This window comes from Gavialis gangeticus, unplaced genomic scaffold, assembly GCF_001723915.1.
Source record: "Gavialis gangeticus isolate Ggan-Ray unplaced genomic scaffold, GavGan_comp1, whole genome shotgun sequence".
In the NCBI taxonomy this organism is placed as follows: domain Eukaryota; kingdom Metazoa; phylum Chordata; order Crocodylia; family Gavialidae; genus Gavialis; species Gavialis gangeticus.
In genome coordinates this window covers 19,799,209-19,821,565 of record NW_017729000.1, presented here as the reverse complement: position 1 = coordinate 19,821,565, position 22,357 = coordinate 19,799,209, and the positions used below count along the sequence as shown (strand labels likewise).

Sequence of the window (22,357 nt, the reverse complement as noted above, 5' to 3'; positions counted from 1 at the left end):
GCTTGGGCACCCCTCTGCCTGCAGACAGATCATCACAGGCTGTGTGGGGTATATGCTGCAGGGGCATGGTCAGGGCTCAGTGGTGGTGCAGGGGGGAGCTTGCCCCCTGGCACCTCCCTGGAGCAGCCCCCTGCAAGGAGGGCAGGGGCACAGCTAGCCCCTCACCCGTTTTCTGGGAACCCCATGCACCCCAAGCCCAGGTGCCACAGGCTGGGTAGCAGCGTAGCAGAGAGGTTGAACTGTGGGGAAGTGGGCAGGGAGGAGGGTGGACCTGTAGCAGCAGATAATGCCAGCAGCCTGGCCTGGCCCAGCCCACCCTGAGACGGGGACAAGGGAGGCAGGCTTCCTGTGGTCAGCACCCAGCAGCCCACTGCCCCCAGGAGAGCAAGCAGAGCTGGGAGGCTCAGCTAGCAGCCACCTGGGTCCAGCCCTACTCAGACAGCTTACTATGGTCCCTGGGCACCCATACACAGCTGACCTCCAATCTGAGCCTGGGCAGCACAGGGCCCCTGGTGCAGAGCATCCTATCTCTGCAATGTTGCAAACTCACACAAAAGCCTTCTATCTCTTGCCTCTGTAGGGTCAACATCTGGATGTAGGAGAGAGGCTGTAGGGTCGTGCCTGCCACAGCAGGGTCATTACCACTCACTGCTGGAGCTGCCAAGATGTGCCAGCTGCGCCAGCAGTGCACCAGGGACTGGACCCTTGCGTTCCAGTGGCTGGTGGCAGCAGTTGAGAACTGGGTGGCACAGCAGCAGGCACAGGAGCTGGCCTAGTGGGACAAGGACATTGCCCAGGAGACCACCCAGGAGGAAACACAGGACCAGGCGCAACAGGTGCCCTGGGCCTGGCTGGAGGCCCTGGAGCAGCACCATGTGGAGCTTCTCCAGAAGCAACCTGCCAGCCAGGGCCCCTAGGTCCCTCACCCCCCATCAGACCCCCACCTGGGCCTCGGAGAAGGGCCTCTGCTGCCTCCCACCTGCAGGAGCCCCTGCTATGCACCATGGCTTCCAGGGGGAACGGTCCACAGCCAGGGTGCTGGCTACCTGCTGCCAGGCTCTGCATTCTGGGCACCCCCACCTCACAGCTCCCCACTTGCAGACTCAGACAGAGACTTCTGTATATAGTTTTCTGTTTGGGAGGAGAGATTTCTATTGTTGGCAGATGGGGAGGGTGGTAGAGGGGCTCTGTGTGTTGGGAAGGGAGGGGGAAGGGAGTATGAGGTGAATAAAGTTTTTCATTACAAGCATGTGCACGTCCTGGAGTGGTGCTGGGGGGTGGGCAGGGAGGCAAGTGGATATTAGCAGAGACAGCTAGGTGCTTCCAGGGTGTCATCAGGGACAGCCATGTGGGGCTGGAGTTGGTATCGACCCACTTGTTTTTTCCCATTCCTGCAGCACAATGCACTGCCACCAGTGCTGGCTGGTGTGGCAGGCCCAGAGGCAGTGGAGCTGGTGGGACAGGAGTGCAACCATGGTCCTGGAAGTGGCATCCCAGAGCCCATGGTCACTGGGGCTGGCAGAGGAGCTGCACAGCAGGAGGGAGCCCAGAGGGCCATGTACCAATCAACCAGCAGTTGTCCAGAGCAGGTGGGGGAGTCAGGCAGTGCTAGACGGCCAAGCAGCAGGCATATGGAATGGCAGCAGGTGAACAGGACAGCTGCCACACCCCTAAGGGATTGGGGACCATGTCCCTGGGCACCAGGGCCTGGAGCTGAGGCAGGCAGGGCTGGGAAGTGCAGTTGTGGTAGGAGCAGGGCAGCCATGTGCTGCCTGTGTCTCTGCCCTGCTGCTACTCTGACACAGGAAGCGTCAGCCCAGAAGTCACGGTGTGGAGGGTATGCTTTAAAGATGGCAGCAAAGTGCTGGCAGCTGGCTCTTGCTTCAAATGTTATAGGTAAAATTATCAACAAGGGTTTCAAATTCACCCCAGGCCAGATCCTGACTGCAGGGGCTCAACCTGAGCCAGATCCATAGGGTTAGAAACAACTGCAGTGGGTCTAGGGCCAGGCAGCAGTACAGAGCTGTGCTTGGGGAGCAGCGCAGGTCCAGAAGGCTGCCACCAATGACTACATCCATTGCCCTCCATCCTCCCAAATTCTATGGCAGGCCACACCTCTCAACTTCCGGTAATAGGATGGACTACTAGCAGGCCAGGTAGAACTGTTCTGTGGGCCAAGTCTGGTCTGCAGACCTCATATTTGATGTTCCTGACCCATAACAATACAAATACAGCTTTCTTTTCCAATGCATTCTCTTGTTTTTTTCACCCATGTACCTTTCCTGACAGGGCATTCACACACGTGCTAAACACTGTAGCTAATATTCTGTGGCAGTTCATTCTCAATAGAAAATAATGATCCATTTCTTTTTACTACAGTAAAGCAATAATCAGAGCAAACTGTGTTATGATGAACTGTTGTAACGTTTCCATAAAAAGTTAGTTTAAAGCAAAGCTTGGGTACTACAAGAAGCAAATGAAAGGGTAAGCAAGGCTATGCTGACACCAGTGTTTAAGAAGGATTGACTTTAAATTATTGCAGTGCATAGCTAAAAAACTTGGAGCTTTTTCACAGCTGCTTTGCTAGAAAAATACAGTTGTTTATCAGCAACCAGAACTGGAGTGTGCATTTGCTGTTGTTTAGTAAAGCGTCACTGAAAATTTGCAAGGTTTTGAGTTTTCAAATAATTAGCTAGTGGATAACTTTAAAGATCACTGCCAGGGCATCCAGTTTCCAATATTGTGGCTGCTTCTAGTCTTGCATTAATCCTACTTTTAAAGAATTACTGTATATTTTAAAACTTTATTCTTGAATATTTAAAAATTGGAGTTATTTACATGGGTTTGTAGGGATTGAACAAGATATAGAACCCTGCACATTGTGGCTACATGGAACATAGTTGGAGTATGTTGGTGCAATATAAAACATGAGGTTGGTCATGCAGCCTACATTAGCCTGGGTTAAGAGGGAAAAAAAAACAAAAAACAACATAACACCACATCTCTATCAAGAGGATACAGGACGCCGCACATGGTAACTGCTGAAACGGTTTCTCAAACTATCTGGCTTGTGAGCCTGTATGCAACTAAAAGTTCCTTCAGACTCAAGTGATTAAAAAAAAAAAAAAAAATTTAATTTGGTTTGGGCAATAGATGAAACAGAGTGTGTTGGCATAAGCTGATAAAGAATGACAAAAATGTTTCAAGCTAGTTTAAAAAAAAATATGCATACTCTGGACATATTCAGATCACTTGCCAGATTTGCAACAATACAATCCTGTTCACTGCCGGATAGTCCTCTCTACTGCAGTTAGAAGTTGGTCTCCACAGGTAAAATGAAACCAGCTCAAGGCTTCACTTCATACCATTTAACTTATCTGGCTGGTAAGAAATAAAGCTAAAAAACAATCAGTAGCAAGGAGTCCTCAATTTTCCGAAGCACTCATTTCAGTGTAAATGTTGGGACATAATAAAATCATAATTAGCTAGCAAAATGAGTTCTTAGTTGATGTGCTCTACTATATGATTAGGAAGATCCAGGACTTTAAAATGTATACGCAAAAAAAGAACTAGACTGCAAGGAAAAATTAAATGAAAATCATTTAGAATACATCCAAGCCATTTAGTAAAATTACTTTCATTTGGCGGCATCACACTACAGAGGGGCACTATGCCACATGATGCTCTAGAAATATTATATTTGCTAATGTGATAGTAAGGCCTAAGTTTATAGTTAATGAATGAAGTTAAAACATCTGGGAAACCCTCCCACCCCCCTACCATAAGCTATTTGCTTGCTCGTCTTTATGCATTTGAGAGCACTTTGTCAGATGTTGCAATTTAGTCCATTTAAAAATTTTCAGTGGCAACTTTGTCTTCCAACTGATGTGTTTAGAATATCATATTAGTGAATCATCCCTAAACTTTCCTTATCTTGGAAGTTCCTTTTGAGAATACATCCTTCTAATGGTTTGGAAAGTCTTAAAAACTAATCCCAATATAGGTCAAGATTGCTGCTCAGCTGATATGCAGTGTCTTTTTCTTTAGGGAATTAATCCTGTCCGACTGATTATCCTTTGTGCTTTCAATTTTCCAAAGATGGCAGAGCTGTTGTCTGACTTGTCTCACTTCCATTACTAGATGACATTTGAAGACAAGCAGAATATTTTTTTTAAAAAAGGAATAATCTTAGAGAAGGAGCCTGTGTTGTCAGATCTGCCCTACACATATTTTAAGCTGTTGGTGGTTCTAGTTTAACTCATACCATTCCCTTTTAATACAACTATATCCGAAATGAAATTAAAACAAAGAAATAGAGTAGTCAGGGTTTTGGACATAAAGTTCAAAAAGGTTCCTGCATCTGTCACCTTAGTCTCAATCCCCTTGAACAAAATCCATCTTGGGGTTTAAACAAAGCCTAACACATTCGGCATTGGCCCTAGCTTAAATAAGCTACAGATAGGCATTTTAAGAAATAGTACCTTAGTACTAGATATGTTGGGGAGCACTAAATTATTCAGGACAATGACATGAACACAGTTTTGTTTGTTTGTTATTTTGTTTATGAAGCAATTGTCACTTCTGTGTTTGTTATTCCCTTTAGCTGAATTGCTAATTGATAAAACTATTTAAGCCTATCTGCTGTTCACAAACTGTGCACTTTGTTATTTCTGGTGGGCGATTGTCTACGTGCCCTGTAGTTTTGTTTTTGCTCTCTGTATGGACGATAGAAGTGCTCTAAACAGAAGAACAACGCACACTCTTGTTCATGCACACATACTGTGGTTCAAATGCAAATACATACAAAGACCAGCTATTCCCTAGATGTTTATAAATCCAACTCAGTATGATTGTGCATCAATATCAGATGAACAGGGGTGGAAACATGACTGAAATGAGCAGCCATTTGGAAGATAAGAGGATATTCATCAGCATAACTTTTACAGTGGTAAACCAACTCCATTGCATGTCTAAATGCAAACTCTCTGACCTTATATTGGGATATAATCCAATTTACATGGAATTTGATGGAAGTTGGATTATGCCATTAATCTCTAGAAGAGCCATGGTTAATTCCTGCCCCCTGAATTAAAAAAAAAAAATCTGGAAAAATCCAAGAAATAAAGAATATTGCCTTTTTTACCCCATGCTCAGTTAATGTAGCTGTTCAGTCTAAGCCCTCCTTTCAAAGTTGTCTCAGAAACTGTGTCTCTGTATCATTTTGCACCCTGTTTATCCCACGTATCATGTGTCTCTGCAACAGATTGTAAGCACTTTGGGGCAAGGAGCCAGTATGTCTGCGTTACAAAGCACTGTGTATATTTGCTGTGCTATATATATGCCCCCAAAAGACCTTAGTTATTTGTGCTTCAGGTCTTTAGAACTGCAGCAGAAGTATTGCACACCTGGAGATGCCAAGAGTATGAATCCATTTTTGGCAATCTGCCATTTCATACCTCAGTAGATCATCATTCAAGTTTTTAAAAATTGCCTCCTTTGTGGCGGCATTTACAATAATAGTTCTCAAGCAAAAAAAGTTCCTTAGTACAAGCTTTGCTCAGCTCATTCGAATGCATTAACATTGTAGCATATGGCCTTAATCTTTAGCAATAGTAAATCCTATTTATTGCATAAGTATTTAAGCTAATTACTTTGATGCAAGAAGTGCATGGTGGACAGCTCATAACATACCTTTTAAAGGACATTAAAGTGTTTTACCCATGTGAAGCAGTGTATGTTTCTTTCTAAAGTGGTTACATTTCTTTCTTAGTGGCTATGTTTTTTGCTCCATACTAAGTGCATCTACACAAGACGCTACAGCGCTGTAGTATGCATTGGCAGAAACCGTGATGACACTGCTATGTCATCGTAGCAACATGCTCCCTCGTTATAGGAATTTTGGATTTTAATTACAAATTCATTTTTTTAAAGCTACTGTATTGTAGCTTTAACATTTTTTTTTTTTTAGATAGGAACATGCTTTTGTTAGAACACCTGCTAAAAGAAGTTGAAAAAGAGGAGGAAGTTAAAGTTTTAACAGGAAGTGTTTTCCTGCAGTAAAATTACATTTTATAGCTGTTGTATCACAAGTCTGACAAAGATACCTCACTAACAAGACTCAGAATCATAGAAAATGAGGGTTGAAAGGGACCTCAGGAGGTCATCTAGTCCAACCCCCTGCTCAAAGCAGAACCAGCCCCACCTAGATCATCCCAGCCAAGGCTGTTGAGCCAGGTCTTAAAACACCTCCAAGGATGGGGACTCCACCACCTATCTAGGTAAGCCATTCCAGTGTCTCACCACCCTAGTAGTGAGGGAAAAAAAAAAAGTTTTCTCCTAATATCCAACTTAAAACTTCCCTTGCTGCAACTTGATACCATTGCTCTTTGCTCTGTCATCTGCTACAACTGAGAACTGTCCAGCTCCATCCTCTTTGTAACCCCCCTTCAGGTAGCTGAAGCCTGCTATTAAATCCCCTCTCAGTCTTCTCTTCTCTAAAAGAAGTAAGCCCAGTTCCCTCAGCTTCTCCTCAGAAATCATGTGCCCCAGTCCCCCAGACCCTGCTCCTTTTTTTGCCCTCCACTGGACTCTTTCCAACTTGTCCACAACCTTTCTGTAGTAGGCGGGAAGTGCAGAACTGGACATGTACCTCCAGGCTCATCTCTGTGGAGTAGAGTAGAGCAGAGGGGAATAGGTACTTCCCTCGATCTGCTGGCAATGCTCCTACTAATGAGCCCAGTATGCCATTAGCCTTAAGGGCACACTGCTGGCTCATATGCAGCTTATTGTCCACTGTAACCCCCAGCTCCTTTTCTGCAGAGTTTCTGCTTAGCCAGTTGATCCCAGCCTGTACCAGTACACGAGATTCTTCCATCCTAAGTGCCAGACTTCACACTTCTCCTTATTGAACCTCACGAGATTTCTTTTGGTCCAATCCTCCAATTTGCCTAGATCACTCTGAATCCTGGCCCTATTCTCCAGCTGACTTTTACACAGTATATAGTAAGCTTCAGGAAGACAAAGCGAGACTGATGACCATTTTCTGCTCCTGGTTACACTGACGTGATCCAGGGCTCCCAAGCTACTCTGGAAAGCTAGATCTGTAGCAATTCCTTTATAAGCCATTATAGGATGTTGCACCAGATTCTGACTTCATATTGGTTTTAAACTAAACTTCAGATTTACTCCTGCCTTACCTCACTGTAAATGAGATCAGAGTCAGGCCTGTGATAGATGACAGTTGATTTGAACATAGCCAAAACCAAAGCGGGAAGAAATGCAAGGATAAAATGCAGTGACTGAGAAGGATCTAAGTGGCTTTCTTTACAGAGTAGCATTTTCTTAGATTGATGATTGGTGCACAGGACTTTCCAAGTAGATTTTGGTCTTTGTTTCCCTTCTTCACAGCCTCAGAGCACTGAAAGGAATTTTAAGCAAAATTCTGCTACAAAGCAGCTCTTTTTCTAATCACTATATATTTTGTAGGTTATACTGTTACACGAAACTCCTGAAAGTTGGATACTTTTGAGTGCACCAAGATCCAAGAAAATCCGACATACTGTATACACAATTCAGAAGGCAATTATGATGTGAGGTTACAGTGTTATTGTGCCAGTCTCTGGCAAAATAGGAAGCTAATAAATCAGTGATACTAGAAGTGCTACAGAATAATAACCACAAGTTACTATGTAATAATTAGAGGTATATTAGGTCTTGTATGTCTTCTGAATACAACTGAAAATGATTTTTCTACTGTATAATATAAAGATGGCCTATTATTATTTCTCCCTATTAAGTCACATAGCTTTTGTATCCCATCTGATAAACATGAAGTGAATGGTGATCACAAATGCCCCATCCACAAGCTGGTGAGATCCATGGGAGCCTTTCCATTGATCTCAGCGATTTTTGGAACAGGCCTCAATTGTCACATTTGGGTCAACTTAAGGTAGCTAGAAAATAAATGGCAAAATATTGCTTTAAAATTATAGAGCAAAATGTAGTTTACTTGACTGTCCCATGTAATCCTGCTGAAAGCAGAGACAATGCATTTCATAAGGCCTCCAGGATTTCACAGGGCTGCTCCTAGCATGGCTGCTGCTCAGTTCCCCTTGACTCCAGCAGCAGCTCCTCCTCCTGCTCCAGCCCCTGCTGTGCTGCTCCAGGTGAGGAGGAAGCTTCAGCTGGGCAGCTCCTGGCCCAGTGCATGGGGCTCTGGCTCCAGCTCCCAGCTGCTTTCCACCCACTTGGCCGCCCTTGCTGGGTGGGTGGAAGGCAGCCAGGAGCTTTAGCTGGGTGGTTCCTGCCCCAGTGCATGGGGCTACAGCTCCAGCTCCCAGTTGCCCTTCACCCACTCTGCTCACAACAACGCAAGACTCCCTATGTGGCCCCTGGGCCCAAATAACTGCCCATCCCAGATTTGGCACATATAATAATTTTCATCCCTACTGCCGGAAGTGCTACATAAAAGAGATAGGAACATTCACTTCGCCTGCAAGACTTAAAGCATACTAGATGTACTCTGTGGGGTTAGGGATAAACAGGTTCTTTAAAAATAAATATATAAGAAATTTAGACTTGAAAAATATGAGAATTTGCATGAATTATTCCAGCAGACCAACAAGGTGGCTTTGAGTGGCATTCGCTGCCTCAAACAAGGTATTGTGTAGCAAAGCAAAGTTCGGGTGGAGGGCGGAAACGCGCCCCAGGAGGAACACTGATAGGGGACAGGAAAGCTAGTCTGAATAAAGAAAGAAATGAAAGAAGCCATTTGTTCTCAGGTGGTACTGGAAAATGTACAGTAGTAGATGAGCAGAAACTAAGAGAGGCATGCAGAAATGTTACAGAATGCTGGCCAGTTCAATTGAAAACTGGAGAGAAACACTTTAGGAATAGGGATCCACCAAGCCAGAGAGTGGTGCATCTGTAATGATGCTCATTATTTGCATGTTGTTAATCATATGCAACCTGTACTGGTTGCAGTAATAACATGTAGCAAGTATGAATGAAGTAGATCTATTTATCATATGACCTTTGTGAGGCAGAAGTCTGTACCTACATTGCATTCAGCGAAATGATTCTTTCCCTTTCTATCTTGAGATCATCACCCTTATCTGCGAAGGGGAGGGAGCTAGGTTTCTGCTCACTTTTGGTGTGAGGACTTCCTAATTTTCTTCACTTGGGGCTTAATTCTGTATGACCAAGATATCAAACTCACCTTCCCCCCCCACCCCCGGCTGGATCTTGGCATAGAACTCCTCATAGGGCAGGTCGAGACCTGGTAGCTGTGGGGCAAGTAGCAGCAGAGGAAAGCCAAACTAACTTGGGATGAGTCAGAAAACTTACACACTCTGCCACACCTCTTTTAAAATTTAACCCATGAAATTCAAGTTAGGAAAAAATATCCCTCCACAATCCATCCACTGCCACATAATTTACCTGTCCTATATAGATCTCTCATGACTTTGAAGTAATGCTTCCCATTGGCTTACGCAAGAGGTTGAAATTGGGTTCTACCCCTCAGTTTCCTATTCCATCTATGTAGTTGTGAACACATCACAGATACAGGCAGAGATGAAGCCTTCTGGCTCCGTAGGTCAGATCCAGCCCACGGGCCACGTGTTGCCAACCCCTGTCCCATGGACCACAAATGCTCTGTCTAGAGGTCAGGAGTAATACTTTTATCTGAAAGTGTGTCATTCAAGTCCAGATCCATAAAGGTTTTTAGGTATTGATCTCACAAATTGCAAGATTTCAGACAACTAAATACCTTTGAGGCTATAGGCCGTAGTGATTTACAAAGGCCGTCTTCTGGAGTACCTGTGAAGGACAAAGACCCAGCCCAGATCTGCTAAGATCAGCAAGCCCTGAACACATCCCATTTCATATCACACTTCTTTATTCCTTCCACACTTCTTAGGGTCTTTATCTTGTGACAACATCCCATTCCCTTTGGCATGATTCTTTAAATAAGGGCCAGCCATCCAGCAGCCTGATTGGTTGACACCAATTACATATGGGATAATAGAAGGATAATTACCCATTTTTGCTGCTTAATTAGCTTCTTAGATTTGAAGTGCTCGGTCTTCTGAAATCTGCTAGCAGGAAGTCTCCAAGTACAGTTATAAATGTATTTGGAGTTGTAGGAGAGCGTCAAGCAGGTTTCCTCTCAGAGTATTAACTTAATGGTATGATCTTCACCCAGACTGAATATTAGGTCTCAACCTTGATTCAGCTGGACAGCCGAGTAAACTCCACGCCATGTTACAACTAGCTCCGTGCGTATGGATGCTCAATTAAGACATGCCTTTGTAAGCTTAAGTTATGCAAACGTGGCTAATATAAACAAAGGTGGTTAGCACTTGTATTTTGCATTTAAATCAAACTCTCCCTGGGGAGATTAAAAAAACAAAAACAAACCGTCCTTCTTTTTAAAAAGAAAGATAACAAGAGCTGAATATTCAGGTCTACAGTAGCTTTTGGAAAGTCAATATTGGTTTTAAATGATTGCATCACTTTATGAAATAATGATTGGTTCAAAGAATGTCATGAATTCTAATTAATTTACATTTGCATTAAGTCCACCATCATGAAAGCCCTTCCTTTCGCTTTCAAACATATCAAATTAAATATTTATTCCTGTTGTGATTTCATACATCCATAGTTAATATCACTCCCCAAAACCACCTGCTCACTGCCATATGTCACGTTCTGTACAAAGGAGAGGGAACTCCAGTGGCCGCAATTTGAGTGCATTTTTGAACAAGGCAAAGAAACAGGTGAACTTGCTGTGAACTCTGATCTGTGTTTGTTTTGATAAAATGAAGATGAGAGTCATGCCAGGAAGCTGCTCTGCAATTCAGTCTTCTTTGTACAGCAGCAGTTCTTGAAAGAGCCGCCTTACTTCACACGGCACCAGCACTGGAAAGATACCAGCAGCCGAGGGCTTGATCCTGCTCACATGGGAACAGTGTCAAGCGAGTCAATGACTTGACTTGGATCCCAACCAGGCTGATTGCTGTAGAATGGGGAGAGCAGCACAGATTCACCCCTGTGGCTGCAAGCAGTTTGCATGAATATGGGTGTGCACACACGCACACATCGCAGGCAGATGATTCATGCCAGGTGTTGTGCCAGGGCAAGGCATCTTTGGAATCTCCCACGGGGAGAGGCCACGTTGTGTGCCAGCCAGCCCTGCCTCTTCCCAGGCCAGTGCCTTCTACATCGAGACTGTTGTTGGCCGGAGAATGCCAGCAGCTCATGAGCAATACAGGACACTGTAGAGCAGCTCTCTGCATTTATCTCCACTTAATTTTTGCCAGACTGGAAATGAAGTCCACTGCTAACAACCGAACTCCCAGGGGACTTTTGAAGGCTTAATTAGCTATTGTTTGTAACACGCTCTGAAGACAAAGTGCTAAGTGTTTTTATACCTGTCTCAATTTCAGTAGGCTGTAAAATGTCAAGAACAAGGCTCAGCATTGCAGACCTTAGCTGTACAGTGCCTCTCAAGACAATGTCTCTTGGCTCTACATAGCCATCAAACATTTGCAGTCTTACCTACTGAGGCAGTGAGCAGTCTCCTTACTTAGTGCCAAGCTGGGGATAATCCAGCCAGTCACCCTGCCAAACCGGTACATCTCCCTAAATTGCAATTAATTATTTATTTTCCTTAATTTTTTCTGACTAGAGTTCCCAGTGGAACTTTAGGACATTGTGCACTGGTCACCCATCGACTTTGAGATCCCTGGGTGCACAACTTTCTTAAAGCACTTTAAAAGAAAAACCTCACTTTGCCATTACTGATCACCGAAATAGTGAGGTGCTTTCAATACAGCAAAAGAAAGGCTCATGGTATACAATCACCATAGCACTCCCATGTCCATGATAGCCCATAATACCAGAAGGGGCTAATGGCAGAACCACAAATAGTTCAAATGTAAAATAAAGTGCAAACCAACCAAATTAACATGCAGAAAAAATCACAACCTATAACAAAAAAAACACACTGACTTTCTTTAAACAATCGCACGCAAACCAACATCAAAGGTTATCCATCTCAGATTCTTACAGGACAGATTATATTGAACAACAACACTTACTCATGTGAAGAATTTTAAGTTTCCAGCCCTTCATATAAATCACAAGCTGTAAAGTAATATCATAGGGACCTAATTCCAGAAAATAGCATCTTCCAAGTATTCACTGGAGTAAGACCTACCACTGCAGATGGAAAGGTTGGCCCCAAAAATAGCCTGGGAAAGCAGCCAAGCTGCAATTAGATGCCAGGAGATAAGCTGTGGGGTACAGAGTGCCCTCCACAGTGACCAAGCTTTCATTATTGTTTTCCACTCCAGATTCTTAAAGGTAGCAGTCACCAGCAGTGCCCCATGGGCTGGCTGCGCTTCTTCTACTCTACTTGCACTTAGGTTCATCTTTTAGTTTAAAGCAGGGGTGAGCAAAACATGGCCTATGGGTTGGATCAGGCCCACCAAGGGATTTTATCCGGCCTGCAGCACGTCCCAGGGCCTCACCCAGCCTGGGACATGGTGTGTGCAGCCAGGCCTGACACCCCCAGGCACATAGTGGGGCTAGGTCACTGCGAGGGCTGGACTCTGCTTCCCAGTAGCTCTGGTGGCAGTGGCTCCTCTTGGCTGCTGCTGCCAGTGTCACTATCACTGCCGGATCCAGCCCTCCTACCTGAGCACCCTGCCCCATCTGCCCTGGATTCGCTGTTGGGGCCACTGGAGGGATTGCATGGGCAGGCAGAATCTGCAAGGGGACTGGCCTGGGACCCCCACAGGCAGGTTGCACTTGGTTAGGTGGATGGGATGGGGCCACAGGTGGGTGGGGAGCGGTATCCGGGAGCGGGATGGACAGCTGGAGCCAGGATTGTGATGTGGTGACAGCGTGGGGCCATGCTGGGAATAGATCACAGCTCTGCCCCAGGCCCTGGCCCCAGCTGCATGCTGTCACTGCCCTGTGACCCTGGCCCTGGCCCCAGCCACCCATGCTGTTCCCAGATGCTGCTCTGAGTCCACCCACAGCCCCATCCCATCCACCTGGCTGAACACACCCTACCTATGGGGGTCCCAGGCTGTCCTCCATGGAGACCACACGTGTCCACTCTGGCCAGCGCCACTGGAGTGGTCTAGTAATCTACTGCTTAGGGAGTTTTGGTGACTTGTTATGGGCCAGGGAGGGGTGGGGGACTGACCTGGCCAGCACCAAGTCACCAAAACTCCCTAATTGCCCACCCCTGGTTTAAACTAATTCATAGTTCTGTCCACTTACCATGTACATTACCCATTACATATTCTTACCTAGACTCCCCCACTTACCGACACATAAGATACCCTCACACATAACCACTAAATTCAGTCAGGGATCCAAGTCTCTGTTTTCACACTAAAGATATTTTCATAGAGTCAGATCTCACACACAGTAAAACAATTAACTAGCAGTTAATAGAACGGGAAGGCCAGACCCGATCTGCCAAGCAATTCTATCCGGCCCGCAACAAGTCCTTCAGCTCCTCCTGGCCCAGGTGCGGGGGACAGCCTGGGCCATGGCATGTGCCACCAGTCCCACCATCCCTGGGCGTGCAGTGGGGCAGGGGTGGTGCAGTGGCGAGACTCAGCTTCCCAGCAGCCTCCACAGCAGCAGCTCACTCTGCCCGGCTGCCACTGCCAGCATCTCCACCACCACTGCTGGACCCACCCCTGCTGCCCAGGCTACCCAGTTCATCTACCCCGCACCCATCACTGGAGGTGCCAGGCGGAGCTGGTGGTATTTCCATGGAGATCAGCCCAGGACCCCCACAGGCAGCATATGCTCAGCTGTGCAGATGGAATGGGGCTGCAAGTGGGCAGGGAGTGGCCCCCAGGAGCAGGATAGGTGGGCAGCGTCGGGATTGCCGGGCAGTGACAGCACGGGGCTGGGGCCCAGGGCAGAGCTGTGATCTGCTCACTGCACATGCCCACACACAGAACCGGCGCCCATCACAGGGCATACAGAGAGTAGGCTGTGGCTCTGCCCAGGCCCCAGCCCTGCTCAGTCACCACTCTGTGATCCTGGCCCTGCCTGCCTGTCCCACTCTCAGGTGCCAATCTCCCCATCTCCACAGCCGATCCACCCAGCTGAGTGCACCCTACCCATGGGGGTCCTGGGCCAGTCTCCATGGAGACCCCACCTGCCACTGGCCTGCTCTGTCCAGAGCCACCGGTGGTGGGTGTGGGGTAGATGCACCTGGAGCTGGATAGGATCAATTGCTGCACCTTTCCTATACCAGCCCTGGTCATCACCCTCCCCTCCCCAGCCTGCAACAACTCACCAAAACTCCTTAAGTGTCCCTCCAGCCCAAATAATTGCTCACCCCTATAACAGGACCAGTTACAGCACTTTATAAATTCTGTTGACTGCAATTTACTGCAAGGGTTGGGGGGAAACCACAACCTCCATAACACTCACCTATGCTGTGATACCTCCAAAAAATTCAGCGGTAGCTAAACAGGTTGTGAGATAAGGTGCTGTGACCATTGCTTGTTCCATAGTACACAAGCATTTAATAGCTGTTCTTTGCTTACTTCATTTATATATTATAGCCACCTGTTGTCGCTTGTTTGTTACTCTGTAAGTATTACAAGAAGAGACTGACTTGTGTTTCCCTACACCTAAAAACCATGATCCTTAACTGTGGCCCTTAAGCAGTACCACAGTGCTACAGATTCAACCTCTACTTATTAACTCAAAAGCCTTACACTTGTTACCTGTTAGACCAAACCAGCATTATACCTTAGCTTACTGATTTTCCCATCCAAGTTTAGAGCATGATGCTTTGCTTATCATTACCTCTGTCAGAATGCATGCTATAGGTTAAGATCAAATAGAATTGCTTAAAAGAAAAGAAATAACCTGATAATAGATATTGAACTTCCAAATGTAAATAACTTACCCAGGCTGAAAGAAGGCATCTCAGAAGACAGAAATTACTTTAGCTAAATAGAGGAAGTAAATGTACAGAATACATAATTACTGCAGTAAGAAATGAAAATAGTATATACGGGGCAAGTAGCAGATTTATCAATAGAACAATTTTTGCAAATTTAGAATAATTTTCCTAATCCAATAATACATTTAGAAGTGTAAAAAATGAAGCTAACAGTCTAACCTATACCAGTAATTAGGAAATTGCATGTAGTGCTTACGGATGTGAATGTAAAAATAAATTAGCTGGAGGAAGTTCTTTAGCTGAGTTTTATGGTAAGAATACAATTGGAGTTTGATTGAATTATTATTAATACACTCTCTAGGTCCCATAGAAACTGGTGCACAGGGGCTCTTACAGCATTTCTAATTGAAGCACAAAACCAGTCGAGTGGAAAGTGCCCTGACTCTTCAAGATATGTCAAAGTATGTAACATGGTAGACACCTGGGGGTTTGGAGAACAGTGACAGCTACAAGCTGATCTTTGGTGAATTTAATCTGCAAATGGGTTCCTGCTTAGGACAGCTAATGCTTTTAGTTATTGTAAAGGCTTGTTCCTGGATTTTAGAGAGCTGAGAATAAATGAATTTCAGGAAGCAGATCTATGCATGCTGCATAACAAACAGGTGGACTGTGGATGTATTTGAAGTATTTAAAGAAAACTTTGCAGGACTTACGAATGTACAGATAGAAATAATGCACAGTTGGAGGAATAATATTTCCACTTAATAAAGGGGGAAATCATTGCCATTCAGTAAAATTGGACTAATCTGAAGAGAAACAGAAGAGGGAGGGGATGTGTTATTTGTTTTTATGAAGCAAAATTCACTAAAATTGCAGGGGAGGGTTAATTTGGCTAAACATTTGCTTTTGATGGAAAATTGCCATTTAAAACCTAAGCATAAAAGAAATATGTTTATGGTAACATTTGAAGGGAAAAATGCCATTTTTTAAAAAGAATTAGAGATGGAAAACCCAGATTTAAATTACGTTTACTCTACAATATGTGCGCGTACAGGCAAATGCAGTCATGCATGCATAAAAGCTCACATACACGCATCTATTTGCAGAACAGATCAGACCTCCATTTTTTTTACAAAACCTTCGCTTTCAATAATACTTGGCTTTTATACCAGCATTTATACAACTTGTATCAGTTGATCTCAATGCACTTTTATAAGGAGAAGTAGGAATCATTATCCTCAGTTTGAAGATGGAGAGGTGAAAGCACAGAGATGAAAAGATACCCAAAGGATGGATACAAGTGACACAGAGGCCAATTTTGAACCCAGATTTCCTGAGTCCCAGGAAATCCAGGGCACTGACTCTGACCGCATATACATTGGGAATGTTAATGTTATTGCACCTTTTACAGCAAGGGTGGGCAAAATACGGCCCACAGGCTGGATCTGGCCTGCCAATTGATCGGATCCAGCCCACGGGCATGTGCCCACCAGTTGATTAAGTCTGGCCCAGGGCAGCATGCATGTGCTCCCACCCACACCCCCTGATGGTCCCAGCCCTGGCCCAGGTGCACAGCTTCCCAGCAGCTGACCGAGTGGGTAGAAGGCACCTGGGAGCTGGAGCCTTATGTGCTGGGGCAGGAGCCACCCTGCTACAGCTTCCCCCTTGCCTAGCTGGGCATATGGTGCCTGATGCATGTCCCCACAGCTGCCACTGCTGCTTCACAGTGCTACCTGCTTCCCAGGGTGGTGCAGCAGAGGCAGAAGGAAGAGGAGGAGATGCTGAAAGTGAGGGGAACTGAGCAGTACCCAGGTGGCTGTAGCCCCACTGGGCAGCTGTGTGCGTTGGCTGGGGCCGGGGCTGGCAGGAGAGAGCATGGCACAGCATGACACGTGCTGCCCCAGGCAGGATTGGGTGCAGCTTGCCCCATGCAGAGTGCTGCTGGGGCAGCTGTGGGCTGGATGGGGCAGGGATGAACTACACCCGCACTGCACCACCCAGGTGAGCTCTGCTGCATGCGCCTCCTGCCTTCCTCCCTTCTCCCCACCCCTGGCTGGCTCCTGGGAGCTAGCGTGCAGGCTGCCCCCCACACACATGTGCATATCACCCCCTACACCTCCCACGCACCCAACACCCCCCACACACCCCCACACACAATATGTAAGAGTAAGACTATTTTGAATGATTATGCAATCACTTCTGTATACACTAGTTAAAAAAACATAAATCAGGACAAAAATAATGTTTGGGAATAAAATGTTATAGTAGAGGTTTGACTTTTAGTATATGATTTGTTTTTTTAATCTATAATTTGTTAAAATGGTATCTTCTAGAAGATTTTGTGTACCTCCAGCTGACATAATTGCCCACTCCTGCTTTACTGCTTTTTACAACAGTGGTCCATTAATACCTGCTTATATTTTGGTCTTGAAAACGAGGCCAGGTTTTGGGTTACTGTGTATAGGTGTTGCTCCAATAAATTGTTTAGCTTAAAACATGATACAGATAATTTTAAAATATATCCATTAAGCATGTGCATAAACTTGTTTTCAATTGTTTGATAAAGACTTTTGGCATGTGAACTTTCTGCTTATGCCTCTGTGAGGGTAATGCCTCCAGAGGAAAGCTTCTGGCTTGTCATGTCAGTATAATTCTCACTCTAATAAATGCCCTATGACATGATAAATGCGTGGGAGCTCAAGCAATATGTGCGTGAGTGCCTGAGTTGGTTTGAACATAATTTTACTCATGTTGTATCAGCCATTATACAACACTTTGTAAAAGAATTCACCTTGGGAACCATATAGTGAAGATTTTGGGACTTCACCTTTTCCTAGCATGATCATGACATCATTCAGAAAGAGTTTTTATCTTGTCTTGCCAGTAATATTCATCTGAAAGGACTCTGCATATCCTTTCAAAAGGTTCACAGGCACAGGACGATGGCTTAGAAAGTAGACTGTCCCATCAATAAGCCATGTGTAGAGAGTCCTTAAACCCTCATTGGCAGATGCTATCTGCTGCTCTATCTTTGAAATAAGTAACTCCAAAAGAGGCAGCACAATCTCAGTGAAATAATACAGAATATAGCATCATGTCCGCTTCTCAGGAGATTTTTATCCTTAGGAAAGAAAATCAAAAGCAGCAAACCTGGGTGTGCCACAGTGGTATTTGTCTGTTCACTACACAGCCATTCTGGCTCCTCCAGTCACAGTAATAATAATCTTCCTTCCCATTGATGTAGTACTGTATTAGCCTACATAAATCCTCTCCTGGGTCAGAGCTGTAGTGTACTTAGAGAGCAGGGTGACCACCAAACATCCCATCCTGAGATCTGACTCTAGCTCTAATGCAATTGAGAGTTGCCACTGAACAGCTCTTAAGTTGTATGGCTCCTGTAGACTCCACACCAGTGGAGAAATGGCATAGGGTGGCAGGGCTCTGCTATGTCCCCTCTGAATCTCTGATGCTCCTCTATGCCATGGGGTAGGTCAGAGGTACAGCCGCGTATCCAACCACATGGGCCCAGCAGTGTTTCTCTCTGCTGCTGATACTTTGCGGGCACATTGAAAGTCACCTGAGTGTTACAGAGGGACCATCATTCAGTGAAGAAGATGGGATTGGTATATTCAATTCACTACAATTAACTCTCTCAACAACTGTGTGCTGTAAGTGGGGAGGTGCAGAAACGGCAACAGAAAGATTATTCAGGGCCCCCAGTGTCCTGCTGGCAGAGCCTCTGGTCAAACTCTGGGCTACCTCCCTTCCTTCCTCCCTCCCCATGCTCACTCCTCCAGACTGATTCTCAAGACAGCAATCGCTTGAATGATGAAAATGTCTGGTACATCAAAGTAATAGTTATATTTTGCACTTTAACTTTGCAGTCAATGATTTTACTGAAGTGCAATTAAAAGGGTGGGGACAATTTTCCCAGTGGGTTTCTTCTCTGTCTTTGTATGCTGTTAAATGTGTGTCAGGTTTACTTTATTCCCTGCATCAGACAGGATCTTCTGAAGGTCTTTTTTTTTGCTTCGGAAAGCACCAGCTGGCATGTTGTTTCAAAACCTGCTTGGAAGAGAACGCCCCTCAAAGCCACTTCTAAGGACACTGCAAATTACTCAGTTCCAACCTTGAAGCCATTCAGTGGAACGTCTCAAAACACTTTACATACACACTAATGCTCACAGCAACAAGCCAGTGAGGGAAGGAAATGCTTATATTCTCCATTTGATAGATGGAGAAACTGAGGCACATAGACTGTAAGGGATTAGCTTGGTTTAATATTGGGAACAGAGTGGTGGTTCTCTGCTCTAGCTACCTAGACTTTATCTCCTGTCGTTATTACTGGAATCCCAACATGAACCCACACTCCATGGTACTAAGTACTGTATAAACATATAAATATGCACAAATGCCCCAGTTCCAAATGACCACTAAGCACAGGAACCTCACCCTCTTAGGCTAATATACTGCTTTATTCAGTGAGATAACAGGCCTCTTTCTGCACACGCATCATCGGCTTAACTCCGTTTACTTCAGCAGTTACTCCTAAGCTAGAGGAGAATCCAGGCCCCCTGAGGCTTAACGTTAAGGACAAATAACAAAAGCTAACTTGCTACTGATGCTGGTATCGAAATGGTGACAGTCAGGCCTCTTTAGGCATGTGGGCGGAGATTTGAGAAACTACTGCGCAACTGTCCATCTAGTATATGCCTCTTTTACATCACCTGAAATAACAGAGCACTGTACATACAATCGTGTGCATGCTCTGCCCTCCATGACTCGTAAATAAATATTGTGACCTCAGGAATATATATCAATATCCTTGTTCCTTCCTGAAGGCAGTAACAGGGTCCAGATGCCCAGCTGTGGAAGTTATTTTTCCAGCACTGGCATCTGTCTCATTGGCACTCGCATTTGGCTTGCAGAGAAGCAGGGTGCACTTAACCAACCAGCTGCCCATTTAGTAACCATTAAAGCAAATGAATGTTGTATTGTATTGGCATTATATCTGCTATTTATTATCGGCTGTGTTATGGTTTTTAAGCACTAGGCTGTGATTTGAAGAGGTCTCACAGCTACAGGAGCACCCAAGGTCATCTTGACTTATTCAGGAAGAGAATGAGGGAAGGGGGGAAGCAGAGCCCAGGGAAGCAGCAACCCCACTCTTGAAAAGAATAGGGGCCACAGCCCTATTCCTGCCCATGTCTCCTTTGTGGTGTCTCAATGCCGTCAGTGCAGAATACTGCAGGCTAAAGGACTAAGGCTGAAAATGGAGGAAACATGGCTGCACCCTGCCCAGAGCAGCCCCTTCCAGGGTCAGTCAAAACCCAGTTATAATTCTGGCTGGTGACTGCCCAGGAGCGATCCAGAAAATGCAAACCTGTGGCATGGCATGGACGCTATCTGTCCTTAGCCAGCCCCCTACCAGTATTGTACAAAGCGCTAAAAAAACTCTGCTTCTGGCCCGAGGAGCTTACTACAAAAGCAAAGAGCTTCTGACTTGATATGTCGTTTGCCTACTATTTGCATTAGACTCCTCTTTCATATGGAGAAATGACTTTTACTTTCTAGTTCCCATGCAATAAATCTGTAAGCACATAAGAGCCAGTGCTGCATTCTTCATGTGAATCAGACAGGCAGGACCCAGGATCCAGCTCTGAGGCTGAAACTCTTTAGAGGACTCACAAGCAGGTGATGGCAATAAGGCTGCTACTGAAATGCACAGATTATTTATGCCATTTCTGTTACTTAGAAGCATTATGATAGCACCTGGCAGCCCTACTTAAGGTTGGGTCCTATTGTACTGAGTATTTTATCAATGCCTAGGAACAGATAGTCCATGACCCATAAAACTTTTGAACTCAATACAAGAGAGGTAAAGAGAGGGCAGGAAATCAGAATCGCACAGAGAAGAAGGGACCTCCTTTGAGACAGCAGCTTGGAGACAGAGTGGAGAAAAGAACCCAGGCCTCTGAATCCCCTTGTGCTGTACAGTAGCCAGTATTTTTATAGTGGCTCTTACACCTGGGTGTAGCTGCAAGGTAAAGAATCGTTGCTATTTAAATGCAAATGGTGAGCCTGAAATGCACCAGGTCCCTATACTTAAACCATCTGTAACCAGGGAAACATCCATATCCCATTCCACAGCTGAGCAGGGTCCAGCAGACGAGAGGGCAAGTGCCTGATCCCAACATCAACTAAGCAATGTCAATCACAGCTCTTGAGGGAGGTTTTAGGACTGGGCCGAAATGCTCTGCCCAAGTTGCACACCCTGTGGCTAGGGGTGTCAGGAGAGAACCAGGCATCGGGGTCCCCAGCGGCTGGCTGGCATCCGCATCCTGTGGGCATGGCCTGCCGTGGACCTAGGAGTACCTGAAGCCCCCGGCTGAAGTCTGGGAGGCAGGACAGGATCCCTGCATGATTGAGCCCATAGCATTTGGCACTGACCAGGCTGCTTTGGCCTGAAACACAACATTTCAAAAGAAAAAAAGCCACCTGAACGTGTGGCAGCTGCCAGGCCCAAGAGCAGAGCCCAGCCCAGCCCAGGGCCAAGGCTTTTCTTTCTCTTTTTTTTATAATTTGTATCCAAGGCCAAATTAGCTCAAACTAATTCCAAATCCAAGAGTCCAGAACCATAAGTGGCCCTACTACCGGCAAACATCCCCCACCTGCACCTGGGGCTTCAGAGGTTTCCAAAACCTTTGGCGGGCATCCTATTTGCCAGTGGCGACGCGTAGGGGGTGCACGTGCACCCCCTGAGAGTGCCAATGCACACACACCCTGTCAGGCCGTGCTCCCTGTTTAGGCAGGGGGCAGGCGGGATCACTAGTGCCCCCCACTGCGAGTGCTATCTGGGGAGTGGGGCTGCCAGCAAAAGCGGTTGCGCCGCTTCCAGAAGTGGCCCCACTGCTTTTTGGTGAGTGAGACAGGGCGTTGGGGAAACCCCTCGGGTCAGTGAAATCGGCCCCCTGGGCTCTGACTGCTGGGGGGGGGGCATATGCCCCCCGACTCAAGAGGCACCAGTCCCTTGCAGGCCCAAGCCCGGAGGTTCTGCCCTTAGCCAGAAGACCCTCGGAGCAAGCAAAAGAGACTCCCATCTCCAGGAACCGGGCGTAAAGCGGCTGCCCCGCGCCAGAAGAGCAGTTCTCCGGCAGGAAAGCTGCCTCCGTGGGCACAGGTGCGTGGTGCCCCCCGGCCAGGCCCGGCCTCCCCTCGGGCGCCCCCGCTCCACTGCAGCAGGGAGACGCGCGGCCGCCGCTCGGGGACCGGCCCCGGGCCGCCGCCGCGGTTGGACAGCGCCGCGCTGTATGGGAGGAGCTTGGGCTCTAATGCACCATAAGGCTCCGGTAGCCCCAGCCGCCGCCGCTGCCGCAGCAACTTCCCTGCCCAGCCGCGCTGCTGCAG

At 46.2% G+C, this 22,357-nt stretch overlaps 1 protein-coding gene across 2 annotated transcripts in view; it reads left to right on the top strand.

Moving 5' to 3' along the window:
* PPP2R2B (protein phosphatase 2 regulatory subunit Bbeta) overlaps positions 1 to 22,357 on the top strand; it is a 354,176-nt gene that overhangs the window by 108,584 nt on the left and 223,235 nt on the right. The gene's annotated exons all lie outside the window — the stretch shown is intronic.